General features: G+C 48.5%; 1 pseudogene; it reads left to right on the plus strand.

Annotated features, from left to right (window-relative positions):
- The first annotated feature begins 1,193 nt into the window (after positions 1 to 1,193).
- LOC125534706 overlaps positions 1,194 to 18,898 on the plus strand; it is a 21,336-nt pseudogene continuing 3,631 nt past the window's right edge.

The raw sequence follows: 18,898 nt of genomic DNA on the forward strand, positions 1-18,898 counted from the left end.
TGTTTTGGTAGGGGCTAGGGATAACATCAAAACATACCCGAAGTGACTGCGTAGGCCACCACAGGCATGTTGTTGGTAGCAACGACATGGTGCTATCACTAGAAGCAGCAACGATAACCCCTTCATGCTAGGGGCGCAATCGACCAACTTCCTGCCGTTGCGGATGCTAATGATAACTAGGTAATTGTTGAAGTTGGATGTCATAAGGTTGTATGTGTGAAATTTACGCCAAATTGAGGATCACAATTCTGAAATTTCTTTTAAAGAAGTATTTTTTGAAGAAAAAAAAACCCTCAATTCCTAGGGTGCTGGTGAGTTTACAAGCGTGTAGGTGCATGAGTTTTTGCAGTGTGGGGACAGCGGGCGCACACGCTTCAGTGGACCCATTTGTCAGAGTAGTACTCCGTCTGGGTTTCATTTTCCGCTTGGGCCTGCCGGGCGCTCCGCCGCTGACCTCGTCTCCACTCTCCCCGACTCCACCAAAACCACCACGCCGATGCTCCTCCGTTCTGGGCGGCGCTGGCCTGCCCAGGAAGAACAGGGGCGGACGGCCCCTGCCGAGGAGGAGAAGCAGGGCAAGGTCTGACCGGCTCGCGGCATCCCGCTTATACCCGATGAGACGGTGACAGCGGGATCCTGCCGCTCCGCCTCCGGCGCAAGTCCGTGCTTACGCTTCCGCGCCGTCTGCCGCCTGGCGGCTTAGCCTTTAGCGTCCGAACCTCCCCACTTTTCCTCTCTCGAACAGGCCAACCGCCGCCAGCCGGCGCGGTTTACCCCTGATTAGGACCATAGCCGATGCGCCGTCTTTTGTACTTTTGCCGCATCTGGCAGCTAGGAATCCGGTACCTCAACACCATCCACCTCCGGTCCGCGCAGCTCCGGCCCCATCTTTCCAGTTCCGATTCTGCGCTATTTCGGCATCGCCGATCCTGCGACGGCCTTTCGTCGTCGGCAGCTACATCATACTGCAATCCGGCCACGCGTCGCAGTGAGTTGGCGTGCCATCCGGCAGGACAGGAAGCCCATAGAGAATCTCTTCACCCTCCATTCCGGCACCAACCTTCAGTGGGAGTTCCGCGTCATATACTGGAAAAGAACTCTATGGAGTTGATCTGTCGGCAGGAGTATTTACGTCCTCACGGTTGGGAACCAACATTTCATGGCATCGTCGATTGTTCCGTTAACGAGGTTGGATGGCCGAGGAACTCATCGCGCATTTGGCTCAAGCGCCGGTCCTCCTGCATGGCAAGCTCCTGCACATACCTGTGAGGTCAGCACTCGGTCCAGGTGTTCGCTACGTGTACCACAGGATACGGGTGTTTCGATTGCATGTGGATCAGAGATGTCGCGGCAGATGAGCGCCGCCGCCTGGAACCCCCTCCATGTTATGCACTTGCTTGACCTGGTGGCAAGCTTGCTGCGTCCACCAGCAAGGATGGCATGACTGGGAGATGTCCATTTTTGTGCTTCAGGATCTGAGCACGATGTCTGGGCTTTCATACCGATCAACTGCCTGTGATGGAAATCAGGCGCTTTCAGGAGCAAGGTGATTGGTTGGCGAAGGTTGTCTCCGAGGAGGGGGACGTGCTTGTCAGCTGCTATGGCCATCTCCTGCAATATGACAAGAAGGGTAATTTGGTACGTAAGTTCAAGTATGATGATGACATGCCGGTAGTCATTCCTCACAGGTTCAAAGAGAGTCTTATCCAGCATACATTTTTCCAAAAGACAAAGAAGAAGAATTGATTCGTACTCACTCCTGGATAGCTGATTTCGCGCCATGTTAAATCTAAGTAAGTTTTTTATGCTACTTCTAAATTATAACTAGCATGATGTCCGTGCAATTATGCGGGAAACGCCTTTAATCATCTTTAATTTATTATTTATGCATTATCATGTTATTTTTAAGAACACAAGCTCAGAAATGAATATGCATGCCACTCATATTTGCTATTTGATTATTAGATCGGTACGTAGAATTAAAGCTGAGATTAAAAGCTACCTAATGTAGTTGGGAAGAACTTTATGTGGTATAATTACGCAAAATTAGTCTTTGGATCGTTAAGTGGCTGGTCATTTGCACATGATATTGATATATTAATATGCATAACTAATAGAAGCCCACAATTTTCTGAATATGTTATATAGCGGGGCTGCATGGTCATCTGTATTGAACCTACATTTTTTTTTGCGTGTGTATGATATCAGACCACTACACGGGAATAAAGTTCAGAATAGGAGCCGGCCGATTGTTTATACGTCATATATATATATATATATATATATATATATATATATATATATATATATATATATATATATATATATATATATATATATAGGATCAGTATACGTAGATAAAGATCGCACTACCGGGTCAATTGTTGGTTTGCGTATTATGCGATTCATCATCGTACGTGTGATACTATATATCAATATACGGAGTTAAGGTACATATCATGGGTTCTTGGACTTAAACCTCAATTATGTATTGAATGAGTATAAGGTTATAAATATTACTTGTATCTGCCAATAATATTTAATTTAAGGTCCAAAAGATTGATTATCTGATCATGTTAATACAGTTGGCAATCTACCATTTGAGGTTCATCATAATAAGGACCTACCAGATCAGATGTCTAATGGTCTTTAGGTGTAGTTATGGAATTTATCGGTCGTGACCTACTTTGGTATAGTTATGAAGATTTATCAGCTATGTTCAAGAGCATTCATTGATGATCCATTGGTTATGATATGTGTGATTTTAGATAATCTTGTAGGTACAATAATGATGACTATCGACTATCCTAACTTTGTAAAAACTCTACGCACACTTAATAAGTTTGCAGTGTGTTTTGACTGAGTTGTTATCTTTATTTATTTGTTAGTAGCACAATTTGAACCTATGTCATTGTGCTGCTAACCAATAATGTCTTTTTGTGTGTATTTATGAAGATCTATGGGTTTCCCTGCAAAAAAAAAGTCTATGGGCTGTAAGCTTATAAATATTTATTATTATGATTTATCAATTGCCGTCTGTTCAGGATAATGGTGAGGGAGTCCGAAAACATTGACCAGATGGATCTTAAATATTACTAAGAATTTTCTCTTTTTTTCATGCAAGAACTTTCTGTCGTATGATTTACTCTCTTTTACTGAGATTTATGCTTGTCATCTAATTATAGAAGGAGCCAAAATAGTGGACAGCCATTGGTGTGGGACAAAACTATGTCCGATTAGCATACAATAAAGTCGATTTTGCAACTTTTCATTGCTTGGCAATTGGAAATATTCAAAACTTTGAAATTGACTTTATCAATGCAGTATTAGATAATGGTATAATTAACTGTTTATTTTGTATCATCTGATTTTCATCGTACCGCTGAGGTCTACCCTTATCCCCATATACACTGATGTTCATATCAAGCCAGAAAATTGATACATTCAGTATATGTTGTCGCAAATTCATAGGATTTTTTTATTGAAGACATGCATCTGTTTGTGATTACGGACACATCTACCTTTTATTCATATAAGCAAACGATTGTATATTTTGTGTTTTGCACATTCAGAATTTCTGTCAGTTATCTCGCCATTCATGATGTGTGAAGCTAACCTTAGCTATGTTAAATATAAGGTGAAGCTTTCACTGAATTGTTATGTGGGAACACTTGGATAACCAGGTGCACTATTATAGTTTATAAACAAGGTGGTTGTTCAGTCCATACTCTACGGTGCAAGTAATTTGTAAGACTGACAAATTCGATGGATTAATTCTGTTACCATTAATCTGAGGCTCTTGCGCAGTTGATGCCTCTTTTTCTTCAGCTCCTTAAATGTAGATAGACCAAAAAAAATGGAATAAAGGGTTAGGAATAGGAAATGGTACGACAACCTGTGTCCCACTCCTACGGTTCAGCTGTTTGGTTTAGGGTGGGCAGCAGTGTGAACTCTTATTCGAGCCGTCTATTCAATCCCACTGTTGAGATGCTCAGTTGACTATTTTATTGATATTTGAATGTTGGATTAGTGTTATGCTACTTATTTCGGTTGTTTAAATTGGTACTACAACCTCAGTGAAATATCCTCCCACTGTATGAATATCTTGCTTTATGCTTACCCCTGCATAGACCTAAACTGTCCATGGATATAAAGTTGACTTCATGGCTTTTAAGCTTCAACGCATTCATCTTGTTTAACTTAGTGAACTTGATTCTTACCCTGGCTCTATTTTGCTTCTTTCAGGCGATGCTGGAGTACCTCAATCGGTGCACCTATGTCCAGGAGATGAGAAGATTAATCTTTATGTTCACCTGCCCCAACTTGCTTGCGACAAAAGGCTTTGTTGTTGTTCTGTTGTTCTTGTTGTTGTTATTGTTCACCTGTCCAGTTTATCAACTCATGTGAAAAGTTGAGGCACAGATGATGTTGTTGTACTTAATTTGCCGCGCCTATGTTTAGGTGTCTGCTGCTATACCTATGCTGAACTGTCCTGTTCGCCTAGCGCAACTTGCCCGGGACAAAATGTTTTGTTGTTCACCTCCTGTTTATCAACTTATTATGTGAAAAGGTTTAGGCACTGCCATGCTATGATCCTGTTTTGCCATATATGTGTTATGCGTTTGTTTATCAGCCTATGTTACTAGGGTTCTGGTGTATGTTGCCTCAAGTGAAAAGTAATTGGGGGTGATTTACAGAGAAATTGAAAAAAAGGTTTACGGCAGAACAAGAGAGGGATACAAGCACAGAGAGGAGCTAGGGGAGAGATGGGACAGTTCTCTTCTGCCGGTTCCAAAACGAAAAGGACAGTACTAGCCCTCTGTTCTGTGAGATGAACATGCTTGTCTTGTATACTCCTCTTGCCTGCATGCAGTACACTAGCAGTAATATTCCACCACACCCAGCCATTGACGTTTGATTCTTGGAATTGAGTTGTTAGGATTGCTTATTTATAGAAGGAGCCATTAGTGGGCAGCCATTGATGTGGCACGAAACCTGCAAAACCATTATAACAATAAAGTCAATTTATTGCTAGTTTCTTGTTTGGAAACATTAGAAATATCAAAACTTTCAATTTGATTTTGGATTTTCTTCAAATAAATTTCATTAACGCAGTCTAGATAATGGATAGTGTCTGTTAAATTTTTATCTTCTGATTTTAATCGTACCACTGAGGCCTACCAATCCCCATATACTCTGATTCATGTCAGCAAGAACATTGATACATTCAGTATATTCTGTTTCCATTTTGTACAGAATTATTTTTCTTTTGATGGAAGACACACATCTGTTTGTGATTACAGACACGTCTACATTTTATTCATAATCAATTGTTTATATCGTTTGTGCTTTGCACATTCAAATTTTTTGTCAGCTAAGTTGTGTATACTGTTCATGATGTGTGAAGATAACCTTAGCTATGTTAAATAGCAGGTGAAGCTTTCATTGAATTGTTATGTGGGAACACGTAGATCACCAGGTGCACTATTATCTAAAGAGAGGGAGGCCCGAGGGCAGCGGCGCTCCGGCGATGGTCGCGGTCGAGAGAAACGACGCATGGGGGTCGGTGTAGCTTGCCGGTGCCTCACCCGTGCACCAGGCAAGCAAGCTCATGCGAGAATTTTTCTAAACGCGAGCCCTCAGTGATGAAGCTACGTACCTGGGGTAGGAGCACGGACCCGTCTCAAAGAGTCCTACGCAAGGACATCCCTAGAAGAAATCATCTATCAATCGACTTGAAGGTACTCCACTCGACAGGTTCAAGACACTCGACCAAGAAGCTACCACTCGACTATGAAGCTACCACTCGACCGCCAGGAGACCTACAGTCACTCCGTAGGCAAACGGTCAGCTGTTAAGTAGTCTTCATGGTCATTATAGCATCTTAAATGTACTTTAAACCCTGCATTACTGAGGGCAGGAGGGGGCCGGCGAACTCTATATAAGCCACCCCCCTCCTCAGTAGGAAGGGTTCGCACCCCTGTAATCCATACACGCATAATCCAGTCGACCGCCTCCGGGCTCCGAGATGTAGGGCTATTACTTCCTCCGAGAAGGGCCTGAACTCGTAGACCTCGCGTGTAACAACTTCCCAATAGCTAGGATCTAGCCTCTCCATACTCACCCCCCTACATCACTGTCAGTGCTAGAACCACGACAGTTGGCGCCGACCGTGGGGCCGGAATCTTAGCGCTTAGTTGGAGAAGTTGTGGTCTTTCCCGATCCGTCTCGGAGGACCGCGAGATCCGTCTCGGCGTGCTCACCTTCATCGTCGACGACTCCGCCTGGCATCAGGAGGCACCACTCGACATGGACGCGCTCCCCGTCCGTGGTGTGACGCATTTCCGCGCATGCGTTCGTGGCGTCCTCCTGCGGCAACCGTCGACCCAATATGGGTCGGCCCCCGTATCGTCTCGCCGCCCTGTCTCCCACCAGCGCAAGCGCTCTGGTCGGTCAAGACTTCAGCGGTGGGTGAGGCACGCCGTGGCCCGCCAATCGGCAGCCCCACAAGTCGCGGCAATCGAGCCCGTCGAATCCCTCTACGGCCTATTCGACCTGTCGACTGGCTCCGTGGAGACCGCATCCGAGTGCGACAGCAGCGATCCAGCGGCTGAGGTTCTGGCGGTCGATGGCACACACAGTCCCCCCGGTTTCCCTCGCACTGATGGAGGCGCGGGTGGAGGCGATCCGTCGCATCCCCACGATGAGTATCTCCCCGAACCTCTCATGTCATTGCAGCGAGAGGAGGTTCGCCGCCGGAAAATGGACGCGCTCCGCACTCCTATCGTCGGAGAGACCCCCGAGGCCCGGGCCTTCGAGGACGCGCGTTTGGCCAACTTGGCCGAGCGCACTCGACTGGAGAATCTCCAGCGAGCACGCGACGAGCAAGCGCGCCGGCGGGCTCCCGAGTCTAGTCGACGCCAGCTCTTCCCGCCGACGCAGGTATATCGAACCCCAGTTCAGAATCTGGCCGCCGCGGCCCATATAGCAGAATCGATTCAGCCCTCCCAGTCGGAGGCTGGCAGGGGCTTGTTACAGATCAGAGCATTGCTCCGGGTGGCAGGAAACCAGAATTCTGCTGTCTCTCAGTCGCGGAATAGGATCCACAGTCGGTCCGTCGCAACAGATACAGTCGAGTCAGCTGACAGCCCGAGATCGCCCCCGAGGTGTGAGGGACGTGGCGACTAGCATGATCAGTACAGGAGGAATGAGCAGTATGATCACCGATTCGACCGTGATGATCGACGTCGGGTGCCAACCCCTCCCCCGAGGAGTGGGTCATATGCGCCTCAACGGCAAGATGACAGACGCCCTCATAGTGTTGGGCAGAGGATTCCAGTCGACCCCAGGGACCCAGGCTTTGATGCGAGATCCATCCTCGTTCAAGGTTTGGTTGACAGGAACAGAGCTCATCGAGAAGGCCACAACAGAGATGCGCCTGCCAGCAGCAGAGTACGCGCTTCAGGGCCAGAGTGCTTCAGTCGAGCCATCAGAGCCACAGTGATACCTCCCAATTTCAGGTTGGCGACTGGAATCGGCAAGTTCACCGGTGAATCTAAGCCTGACACCTGGCTCGAAGATTACCGAGTGGCTGTACAGATTGGCGGTGGCAATGACGAGGTGGCCATGAAGCATTTGCCTCTCATGTTAGAGGGCTCGGCCAGAGCATGGCTAAATCAGTTGGCACCCAGCAGCATTTACACTTGGGAGGACCTCTCCCGAGTGTTTATCACAACCTTTGAAGGAACATGCAAGCGACCTGCAGGCCTAACAGAGTTACGGTCTTGTGTGCAGAAGCCGAATGAAACTCTGAGGGAATACATCCAGAGGTGGATCACGCTGCATCACTCAGTTGAGAACGTGCCGGACCATCAAGCAGTTTGTGCCTTCAAGGAAGGTGTTAAATACAGAGAGTTGAATCTGAAGTTCGGTCGAACTGGAGAGATGTCTCTGAATCGGATGATGGAGATTGCCACCAAGTATGCTAACGGAGAAGACGAAGATCGACTCCGGAGTGGCAAACAGAAAGCAGTCGCCCAGGAAACTGGAGGCAATTCCAGTCGGAAGCAGAAGCGGAAGGCCGAGCCAGCCGCTCCTGGGGAGGCCCTGGCCGTAGCCCAGGGAAACTTCAAGGGAAAATCCAAGGGCACATGGAAGCCCAAAAAAGTCAAGGATCAAGACGGAAATGATGTTTTGGATCTGCCATGTCACATCCACACCAAGAAGGATGAAGAGGGTAATTTTATTTACCCAAAGCATACCACTCGACAGTGCCGACTCCTGATCCAGCAGTTCCAAGGAAAGCAGTCCAAGGATAAGGAAAAAGAGTCGGACAGGGTCGAGGACAAGGAAGAAAGTGACGATGGATACGCCCAAGTCAATTCCACCCTGATGATTTTTGCCGATGTCGAGAGCAAAAGTCGACTGAAAGTCATTAACCGAGAGGTGAACATGGTTGCCCCGGCAACACCCAGTTACCTGAAGTGGTCTCAGACTGCCATCACATTCGACCAGTCTGATCACCCAACGCACATTGCCACCCCTGGGAGGCAAGCTTTGGTGGTCGACCCAATTGTTGAAGGCACTCGACTGACTAAAGTCCTGATGGATGGCGGCAGTGGCCTGAACATACTGTATGCTGAAACATTGAAACGAATGGGCATTCCGATGTCCAGGCTCAACACCAGTAGTATGAGTTTCCACGGAGTCATTCCTGCGAAGAAAGCCCAATCACTCGGCCAGATCGCTCTTGATGTGGTTTTCGGTGATTCAAAGAATTACCGCAAAGAAAAGTTGACATTCGAGGTTGTGGACTTCCAAAGTGCTTATCACGCCATTTTGGGCAGGCCAGTTTACGCACGCTTCATGGCCCGGCCATGTTACGTGTATCTCAAACTGAAGATGCCCGGCCCCAAAGGTGTGATCACTGTTACGGGCAATCGGAAGAAGGCGGAAGAATGCTTTCAGAAGGGCTCAAAGATTGCAGATGCTCAGATGGCGGTGGTCGAGCTGCAAGAGTACCAAAAGACTGCCGATCCAAGCGAGTTGCTACGAGCCAAGAAGCCTGCTTCAGAATCAGCTTTTCAGTCGTCCGGTGAAACAAAGACAGTCCACATTCACCCGACCGACCTCGATGCTGCCCCGACTCATATCTCAACGACGCTTGAATCCAAATAGGAAGAAGCGCTCATCCAGCTCCTCCGTTAGAACTGGGACATCTTCGCATGGAAACCCTCTGACATGCCTGGAGTTCCCAGGGGGCTGGCTGAGCACCGTCTGCGGGTCGACCCAAAATTCAAGCCTGTGAAGGAACACCTTCGACGGTCCGCCGTCCAGAAGAAGCAAGCCATTGGCGAGGAGGTGGCTCAGCTCTTAGCAGCGGAGTTTATCCGAGAGATTTACCACCCCGAGTGGCTCGCCATTTAGTCATGGTCCCCAAAAAAGACAAGTCACTTCGCATGTGCATAGATTTCAAACATATCAATTGGGCCTGCCCGAAAGATCATTTTCCTCTCCCTCGCATCGACCAAATAGTCGACTCGACTGCGGGGTGCGAGAGATTGTCTTTTCTAGATGCTTATTCCGGGTACCATCAGATCCGTCTGTATGGACCCGACGAAATCAAAACAGCTTTCATCACCCCATTTGGATGCTTCTGTTATGTCACCATGCCGTTCGGCCTCAAGAACGCCGGAGCCACGTTCATGAGAATGATTCAGAAGTGTTTACTCACTCAAATCAGTCGGAATGTGGAGGCATACATGGATGATATTGTGGTCAAGTCACGGAAAGGTTCCGACCTGCGGGCTGACCTCGCTGAAACCTTTGCCAACCTCAGGAGGTATGATATCAAGCTCAATCCATCAAAGTGCACGTTCGGAGTTCTAGGTGGAAAGTTACTCGGTTTTCTCGTTTCCGAACGGGGGATCGATGCCAATCCTGAAAAAGTTGGCACCATACTCCGGATGAAGCGTCCTGTACGTGTGCACGATGTCCAAAAGCTTCATCTTTATCAAAGACAAGAGTGTTTCCCACTCGGGGGCTTAGCTGCAGTCCAGCACTCGCCTAAGTTCTCCCACTAAGAGACTTAGCTGCGGTCAGACACTCGCCTAAGTTTGAAAATCCTACCGAGTGGAGAGCAAACCTCCCACTCGGGGGCTTAGCTGCAGTCCAGCACTCGCCTAAGTTCTCCCACTAAGAGACTTAGCTGCGGTCAGACACTCGCCTAAGTTTGAAAATCCTACCGAGTGGAGAGCAAACCTCCCACTCGGGGGCTTAGCTGCAGTCCAGCACTCGCCTAAGTTCTCCCACTAAGAGACTTAGCTGCGGTCAGCACTCGCCTAAGTTTGAAAAATCCTACCGAGTGGAGAGCAAACCTCCCACTCGGGGGCTTAGCTGCAGTCCAGCACTCGCCTAAGTCCTCCTACGAAGAGACTTAGCTGCAGTCAGCACTCGCCTAAGTTTGAAAAATCCTACGAGTGGAGCAAACCTCCCACTCGGAGGCTTAGCTGCAGTCCAGCACTGCCTAAGTTCTCCTACGAAGAGACTTAGCTGGCAGTCAGCACTCGCCTAAGTTTGAAATCCTACCGAGTGGAGAGCACACCTCCCACTCGGGGGCTTAGCTGCAGTCCAGCACTCGCCTAAGTCCTCCTACCGAAGAGACTTAGCTGCGGTCAGCACTCGCCTAACTAAGTTTGAAAAATCCTACCGAGTGGAGAGCAAACCTCCCACTCGGAGGCTTAGCTGAAGTCCAGCACTCACCTAAGTTCTCCTACAAAGAGACTTAGCTGAAGTCAGCACTCACCTAAGTTTGAAAAATCCTACTGAGTGGAGAGCAAACCTCCCACTCGGGGGCTTAGCTGCAGTCCAGCACTCACCTAAGATCTCCTACGAAGAGACTTAGCTCCACTCAGCACTTGCCTAAGTTTGAAAAATCCTACCGAGTGGAGAGCAAACCTCCCACTCGGAGGCTTAGCTGAAGTCCAGCACTTGCCTAAGTTCTCCTACGAAGAGACTTAGCTGCAGTCGGCACTCGCCTAAGTTTGAAAAATACTACCGAGTGGAGAGCAAACCTCCCACTCGGGGGCTTAGCTGCAGTCCAGCACTCGCCTAAGTTCTCCTACGAAGAGACTTAGTTGCGGTCAGCACTCGCCTAAGTTTGAAAAATCCTACCGAGTGGAGAGCAATCCTCCCACTCGGGGGCTTAGCTCCAGTCCCGCGCTCGCCTAAGTTCTCCTACGAAGAGACTTAGCTGCAGTCAGCACTCGCCTAAGTTTGAAAATCCTGCCGAGTGGAGAGCAAACCTCCCACTCGGAGGCTTCGCTGCAGTCCTGCACTTACCTAAGTATGAAACACTTCTCATTTCCCAAGGACGACGAGGGGCAGGTCGACTGCCACCTTCTCCTTCGGAGCTGCACCACAGACACAAAGATATTTCGAGTGAAGATCAAATACCACTCGACGGGTCATCCACGAAGGGATTCAACAACAAATCAATTTCAAATAAAGCCTAAAAGGTCCCAGAGACCTCAGATCAAAGTACTCGAGCTCCCAGCTCGGCAGAGTTTAACTTTTACACTCCCACTCGGCATTCTAGGCCAATTTAAAGCAGAGTTTAACGGATTACAAAATACACTCGGCATTCCGAGGCAAGTTTTTTCACTCCTCAGGAGGAGGAGGGCTGGCAGGGGCGACAAACTCGTCCAAGTCGATCCCATCAGCGATGCGGGTAGCAGCAGCAATAAATGTCTCCATGAAGTCCTGGAAGTTGTGCTTCCTCGTGTTGGCGACTTGGATGGCGGCCAGCTTCTCCTCCCGCACCTCCTTGCAATGGACGCGGACCAGAGACAGAGCCACGTCAGCACCACATCGAGCTGAGGACTTCTTCCACTCTTGCACTCGGTCAGGGATTCCGTTGAGTCGAGTCATCAGAGACTCAAGATCATTCTGGAGCGTGGACTCTGGCCAAAGCGTCGGGTCGATCCGCGTCATGGCGACCTTTAGTCGAGCCAAGTAATCCACGAGACAGTCAACACGGGATTCCAGTTGGAGCAGGTTCATGGCAGCTTCGTCTTGCACCGGAGAGTTGATTGGATCCAAACCTGTTTCGATCCGCCCGGTCTCCTCTTCGAAGTTCTGGCAAAGTTCTGCATGCACGACCCAAAGATAAGTCAAATTTCATAAAACTGGGTTGACACAAAAAAAGAACCAGTCGGAACTAATTGTGCACCTTCGAGCTTGATGTACAGCTTCTTGGCAAAGCTCCTCAAGTAGCTCTCCAGGTCGTCTCTCCTGCGAGCGATGCTTTCCATCTTCTCGCTCAGGGTGGGGTTCTCCTTCTTCCAACGCGAACACTCCCTATTGGCTTCCTTCAGAGCGGTCTTCAACTTGGTGTTCTCCCCTTCTAATTGGTCGACCGAAGCCAGCTTCTGCGCGGCCAGAGCGGTCTTGTCATCAGCCTCCTTACAGGCAGCAGCCAAGTCCTGATCCTTCTTCGCCAGAGCTTCTTTCAATTTTTCTGCAAAAATGATGATTGAGTCGGAGAAAGCGAAGAGATACTCAAGCCTGAAAACTAACCAGTCGACAAAGGCGTCTTACCCGCGGCGCCATCACTGACCTTCTGCAGCTCCGTCCTGGCCAGCTCCAGATCAAGGTTCATTTGAATTTGCTGCTTCTCTAGGTCAGCCAAGCAGGCTCCAAGATCACAAGACTTCTGAAGTCGAAGGGGAGGAGTTGCAATCTCAGTAAAAAAAAAGAGCAACAAAGACAATAAATACTAAGACTACGGTCGACTGCCAGCAGTCCACCATAGTCTCGGGGACTACACCCAGTGGGTGCACTTAGCGTGCCCCCACCGGTTCCTATCCCAACCGGCCGACCCCTGAAGTCGAGTCAAAGACAAGTTGCTTCCGAGCAGCTAAGAGACAATAATGGAGTTTCTAAGACAGTAGCCTACACCCAGTAAAAAAGAAGAAGAGAAAGACGTTGACTGCCCGCAGTCGATGGGATACCGTTCCATGTGGCATGGCCCGATCAGACAGAGCGAAGAAACTCAACTATGACTCAATTTAAAGACTACCGTCGACTGACAGCAGTCGACCGTAGTCTCGGGGACTACACCCAGTGGGTGCACTTAGCGTACCCCCACTCGTCCAAAAACTGGCAAACACACCCAGTGGGTGTACAAACTTAAAGATCTTCAGAAAAGAGATTCTTCAAAGGACATACCAAAACAGACCAAGTGTTGAAGTCGACTGACCTGGACATTGCTCTGAAGAGCCGAGCTTGCGTCATAAGCTACCTGGCAAGCCTCCCGAGCCACTTTGACCTGTTCCATCATGACTCCGGCCTGGCGTACTGCCTCCTTCGCAGCAGCCGCTTGGTCCTCAGGGACGGGGTACGCAGCAAAAAGCGAAGACGGATCTGCAGTCGACGCTGAAGGCCGCACACTCGTTAGAGGAACAGCAAAAGTCACGGAAGCCCGAGTAGGTTCGCCATCATCCCGAACTGCGACTTCAGGCGTCGGAGTGGATTGCGGAGTCTTGCCAGACAACGCCTTCTTCTTCCTCTTCACCCTCAGTAGTGCATTGTCGTCGTCGTCCGGGAGGTCGATAACATGAGGAGGAGCTGCAAGGAAAACATTCAATCGACCAACGCTTCAGTCGACTCGTAAGCAGGACGTTAGTGATCGTACCAGGGTTGGAGGTGACAGCGTCCTCCATCTCTTGGTCGTCGTTCCTGGCGGAGACCTCAGAAGTTGCACCACTGCAAATCTCGAAAGTTAGTCAGTTGACCCAGTGAATCGACCAAGGATCCGTCCATAGTCGACGAAGGAAAGCAAGTGTTATTACCCCGAAATGGTGGGAACAGCTATCTTCATCTTGGGCAAGGCCTTGGGCGGCTTGGATGGCGTCGTTCGTGGGTGCTTGAGAGCCTTTCCGGCCGGCGGAGGAGAAGAAGTCCGAGGGCGTTTCGACGACTGCCCAACAGGAGCAGCCGCCTTGCCACGTTCCTGCGCTGGATCGTGGGCGAGCTTGGACCGTCCCTCCGAGCGGGAGGGTTCAGCCTCCACCTCCTCTTCGCTGGAGAAGATGTCGTCGCCGTCCTCTCCCTCGCCGTCAGACTCCCACTCGACCTGGTCGTCCCCGCTCTCGCCTCCGCTCCCCTCACCTTCCTCAGTCGACCCTTGTGCTCCATCGGGCGTCGAGTACATCTCAGTGGTAGCCTGGAAGACAACAGACAAGACGAAAGTCAATCGACTTATCCAAAGAAGGCGAATACAGAGGGCCAGATACCCAACACAAAGACATACCTGATCCACTTCATATGAGTTGTCGAGTGGAATTACCCTTCTGGCTCCTCGGGGGTTGTCTTTGTTCCCCGTGATTCTTGACAGCCACCCCTCCAGCATCTCGTCGGTGACCTCCTCCGTGTGGATTCGAGTGGTGTCGTCAAGGCCAGAATATAGCCACATCGGGTGGTCTCACGCCTGGAGCGGCTGGATGCGCCTCTGGAGATAGACCTCTAACAGATCCATCCGAGTCACTCCCTCACGGACAAGCTCAACCACTCGACCCGCCAATACCTTGACTTGAGCACTTTCCTCCGGCGTGACCTTCAGAGAGACGGGCTTCTCGGCTCGGTCGAGAGAAAAAGGAGGAAGACCAGTCGACTGTCCTGGGGTCGCCTGGTCCTGGAAGTAGAACCAGGTCGACTGCCAGCCGCGGACCGACTCCGGGAAGGTGATAGAGGGGAAACAGCTCTTCCCCCTCGTCTGGATCGCAAGGCCCCCGCACAGCTGGATCACTTGCGTCTTCTCATCACTCGACGTGGCCTTTTTAACCGACTGGGAGCGGCAAGTAAAAATATGCTTGAAAAGCCCCCAATGCGGACGGCAACCAAGGAAGGCCTTGCACATGGAGATGAACGCGGCAAGATAGACTATGGAGTTGGGGGTAAAGTGATGGAGCTGCGCTCCGAAGAAATTCAAGAAGCTCCGGAAGAATGGATGGGGAGGCAGAGAAAACCCTCGGTCGATGTGGGTGGCGAGGAGCACGCACTCACCGTCGCGGGGTTGCGGCTCGATCTCCCTCCCCGGGAGACGCGCGGCCTCGTGGGGAATGGCCCCTCCCTCGACCATGTCGTCGAGATCTTCCTGCCGGAGCACCGATGGCATCCAGTCGCCCTGAATCCAACCCTTGGGCAGGGTGGTCCGGGAGGAAGATCCACCTCAAGAAGACTTCTTTCCTTTCCCCGCCGCCGCCGCCTTCTTCGCGCGCTCCTAAGCAGTGGTCTTGCCCTTCACCATCGTCGTCGGCGAAGTCTCGCACGGGCTAACGGCGCTAGGGTACGGCCGAGGGTCGCGGGAGGGCTGGCGAAAAGAGAGAGGAAGAAAGAAGGAAGAAGAAGAGAAGCGCGCGGCTTGGAAACCCTGAGCCGGCAACTTATAAGGGGCTGCCCCCGAGTGGCTGACCGGTAGGCCCAGGCGGTCCAGTCAAATCCCGCAGCGGACGCGCGCGCAGTACGTGGCGAAAAAGGCGACGCGAGGATCGAGGAGTTTCCGCTTTATCACTTCTGATTACTGCGGCTGCTCCCGTCCCGCGCGCTTCCCAAAATCCAAATCCCCTGAGATCCGCGGGCCGCAGAACCACTGGCCAAAAACATAGTATCCCGCTTGCACCAACACTCGGCGTGTCGCAAGCAAAGATATTCAGTCGACGAAGGGCCTGGAATGGATCAAGGCGACTGGAAGAGGTTGGTGACGTCACCCGCGACAACTGACTCTAAACAAGGCTCTCATACAGCCCCAAAGAACCAGTCGGGAAGGATCCCCAACTCTTCCCCCACTCTAACCTCGACCCATTCGGGGGCTAATGATGAAGCTACGTACCTGGGGTAGGAGCACGGACCCGTCTCAAAGAGTCCTACCCAAGGACATCCCTAGAAGAAATCATCTATCAATCGACTTGAAGGTACTCCACTCGACAGGTTCAAGACACTCGACCAAGAAGCTACCACTCGACCGCCAGGAGACCTACAGTCACTCCGTAAGCAAACGGTCAGCTGTTAAGTAGTCTTCATGGTCATTATAGCACTTTATTAGAGGCGTTACCAGTAACGCCCCATCTTAAATGTACTTTAAACCCTGCATTACTGAGGGCAGGAGGGGGCCGGCGAACTCTATATAAGCCACCCCCTCCTCAGTAGGAAGGGTTCGCACCCCTGTAATCCATACACGCATAATCCAGTCGACCGCCTCCGGGCTCCGAGACGTAGGGCTATTACTTCCTCCGAGAAGGGCCTGAACTCGTAAACCTCGCGTGTAACAACTTCCCAATTGCTAGGATCTAGCCTCTCCATACTCACCCCCCTACATCACTGTCAGTGCTAGAACCACGACACTCAGCTCGCCCAGACAACCTTTTCCGGTCAGCTTCTCTCCCCTCTTTCTCCTCTGCGCTTAGAATTGTTTTATTGCCGTTCATATTCTAGATTGAATTCTGATGAGGTTTCTGCTAGTTAGATTAAATTCTAGCCAAGACTAAACTGTAGCCAGAGGAAGGCAGGATTCTACTTGTTTGGTCTAAAAAAGTGGGATTTACTTGTTTGATTAGATATTAAGTCAGATTTTGGGTGGCTTTAGATACAGTCTGTTAGTTGCAAAAAGATGTGTGCTTGCGCATGAGAAAATGATGCTACATGTTACTGTATCATATAGGAATATTGACTAGGCTGGTGATGAAGAAATTTTATGTTCTGTGATGTGTGACATGAACTTCCTTTACTCTGAAATCCTGCAGGCCCAGCGTGGCAATTGCATGGGATACCCAAAGGTACAATCTCTTTCTGGTGGCTCTCTGAAGCATAGCAAACTGAAGATTCTATTCAGTGTTCATCCTTTAATCCATCGTGTAGAATTATTACATGGAGCTGTACTAACTGAGATGCAGTTCGAAAGGACCATCCTTCTACTAATTTATAAAGTCCTGTTAGTCAGTCGGTCATGAACCCCAATTCTATGTTGATGGTAAAGTACAGGCTGACGTATGCTATGAGCATGATTGGTTTGCTGCCAAAAATTGGCATGCCAATGTTTGGCATTGTGCCAAATATTGGCAACTACTTGGTTGGCTACGAGTTGTTTTGCCTCTCTCACATAAAGTTGCCAATAGTTGGCAAATCTCGGTATTGCCAATAGTTGGCAGTGCCAACATTTGGCAAGCCAAATATTGGTAGCAAACCAATTATGCTCTATATCTTTTGAATTGTGTGTTGGATCCAGTAGTGTATACTAAAGTACCTCGTTAAATCTTGTGGGATCCAATTATCCATAGTATTAATTCTCTACTTTCCTTTGGTCAAGTTATTTTCCTTAGTCATAATGTCTTTCTATGTGTATATGTGTAAGTGAAGTTAGCATTATAATGCTTAATGTTTCCTTTCGGTAACTTAGCTTTTAAAGTGCTCGATGCTTGGTGCCCATTCATGTACCAGATTGATATTGTAATGTGCGACAATGTGCTCGCATTTAAACTTGCTAATATATTCGTTTACTAAACATGACATGTGCAGATCTGAGGATGAAGTTTAGCTAAAGAATTGAAGAAGTTCAAGGTCCTTTTTCTCCCTCTTGTTAACCTTTGTCCTCTCATTTTGATGCTATAAACATGACTACATGAGGGAGAGAAGAGCATACGACGAAGTTAGATGAGATTTCCAGTGAAAAGCATTCTTTCTTTTGTTTACCTACATATCTTCATTGCACGATTGATTCTTTTTCTCGGTATGTTAGGAATCTAAATACTCCATTATAGGAAGCTTGAAACTACACTTTTCTTATAGTGAGTTATGTGTGGTGGTTTCGGGGTTACAGATGCCACAAGGCTTGCCTAACAAAGGTTCCCTGAAAAGGAATGGTTTGACAAAAAAGGGTGGTTCTTTCTTCCTTTAACTGTTTCGATCCTGTTCTTTTTATGCCAAAAGGAATGCTAATGCTTATGTTTTAATATTTGCAAGATAAACAATTGTAGGTTTTAGAGCAAATTTTAGGATAAACATTTTCACTATTTGTATTCCTGGTTTGAACATATGCCAGAATCATATCTACTCTTGAAAAATCTTTGTATGTATATGCAGTTGTCTTGGGATGGGCTATGATTCTATTTTAGTGTCTTAGTTTACAGATTTCTCCTAAGAATCTTGATATCCACTATATTAGTATTAGTATAGATTTGTAATTTTTCCTTGGGAATCTATATATCCAGTCAAGCTTGAATAGGCTATATTTTTTTTACTCGGTCATGGCGTTGGCACTCGGCCGAGGACATGGCAACAGGTCAAGAGTTCATGTTCTTTCTGTACATTTTTGCATGCTTTGCTCTCCAAGTGCAGAACACTTTTCCACGCCCCATCGATGACGATCTTCCTGTATGATCATTTTCATTTGTGCTCCCTATTTTCCTTGCTCCACTAATACGAATGAAGCCATCAATTAACTGTTGACTGTAATTGCAGGGGCAGCTCTTTTAGCACCACACAAGTTATTCTGAAAGGTCATTAAGCTTATTGTAATGTCAACTTCTGTAAAGGTGCTTGTCCTATTTACAGTACGTTTCCTTTGACAAATCAACACAAGTGTACAAATTCATTTGAATGGATTTGCAGGGTATTTTCATTAGCAATGCCACAAGGCATCAGAAAGCACAAGTAGCGAGAACATTTAGTTCAGTTTTAATATCATAGTTCTACTCATCCTAAATTGTGTTAAATTAATCTGCTATAGTATGGTGATAACAGAGGGGCACTTTTTTTAAAAATTGTTTATTTGTTCCAATTATATAGGGCCCTCCGCAAGGATATTGATTTCATCAGGTGGAGATGTTTAGTTGGAGAAATATTG

This window comes from Triticum urartu, chromosome 2 (genome assembly GCF_003073215.2).
Source record: "Triticum urartu cultivar G1812 chromosome 2, Tu2.1, whole genome shotgun sequence".
NCBI lineage: Eukaryota > Viridiplantae > Streptophyta > Magnoliopsida > Poales > Poaceae > Triticum > Triticum urartu.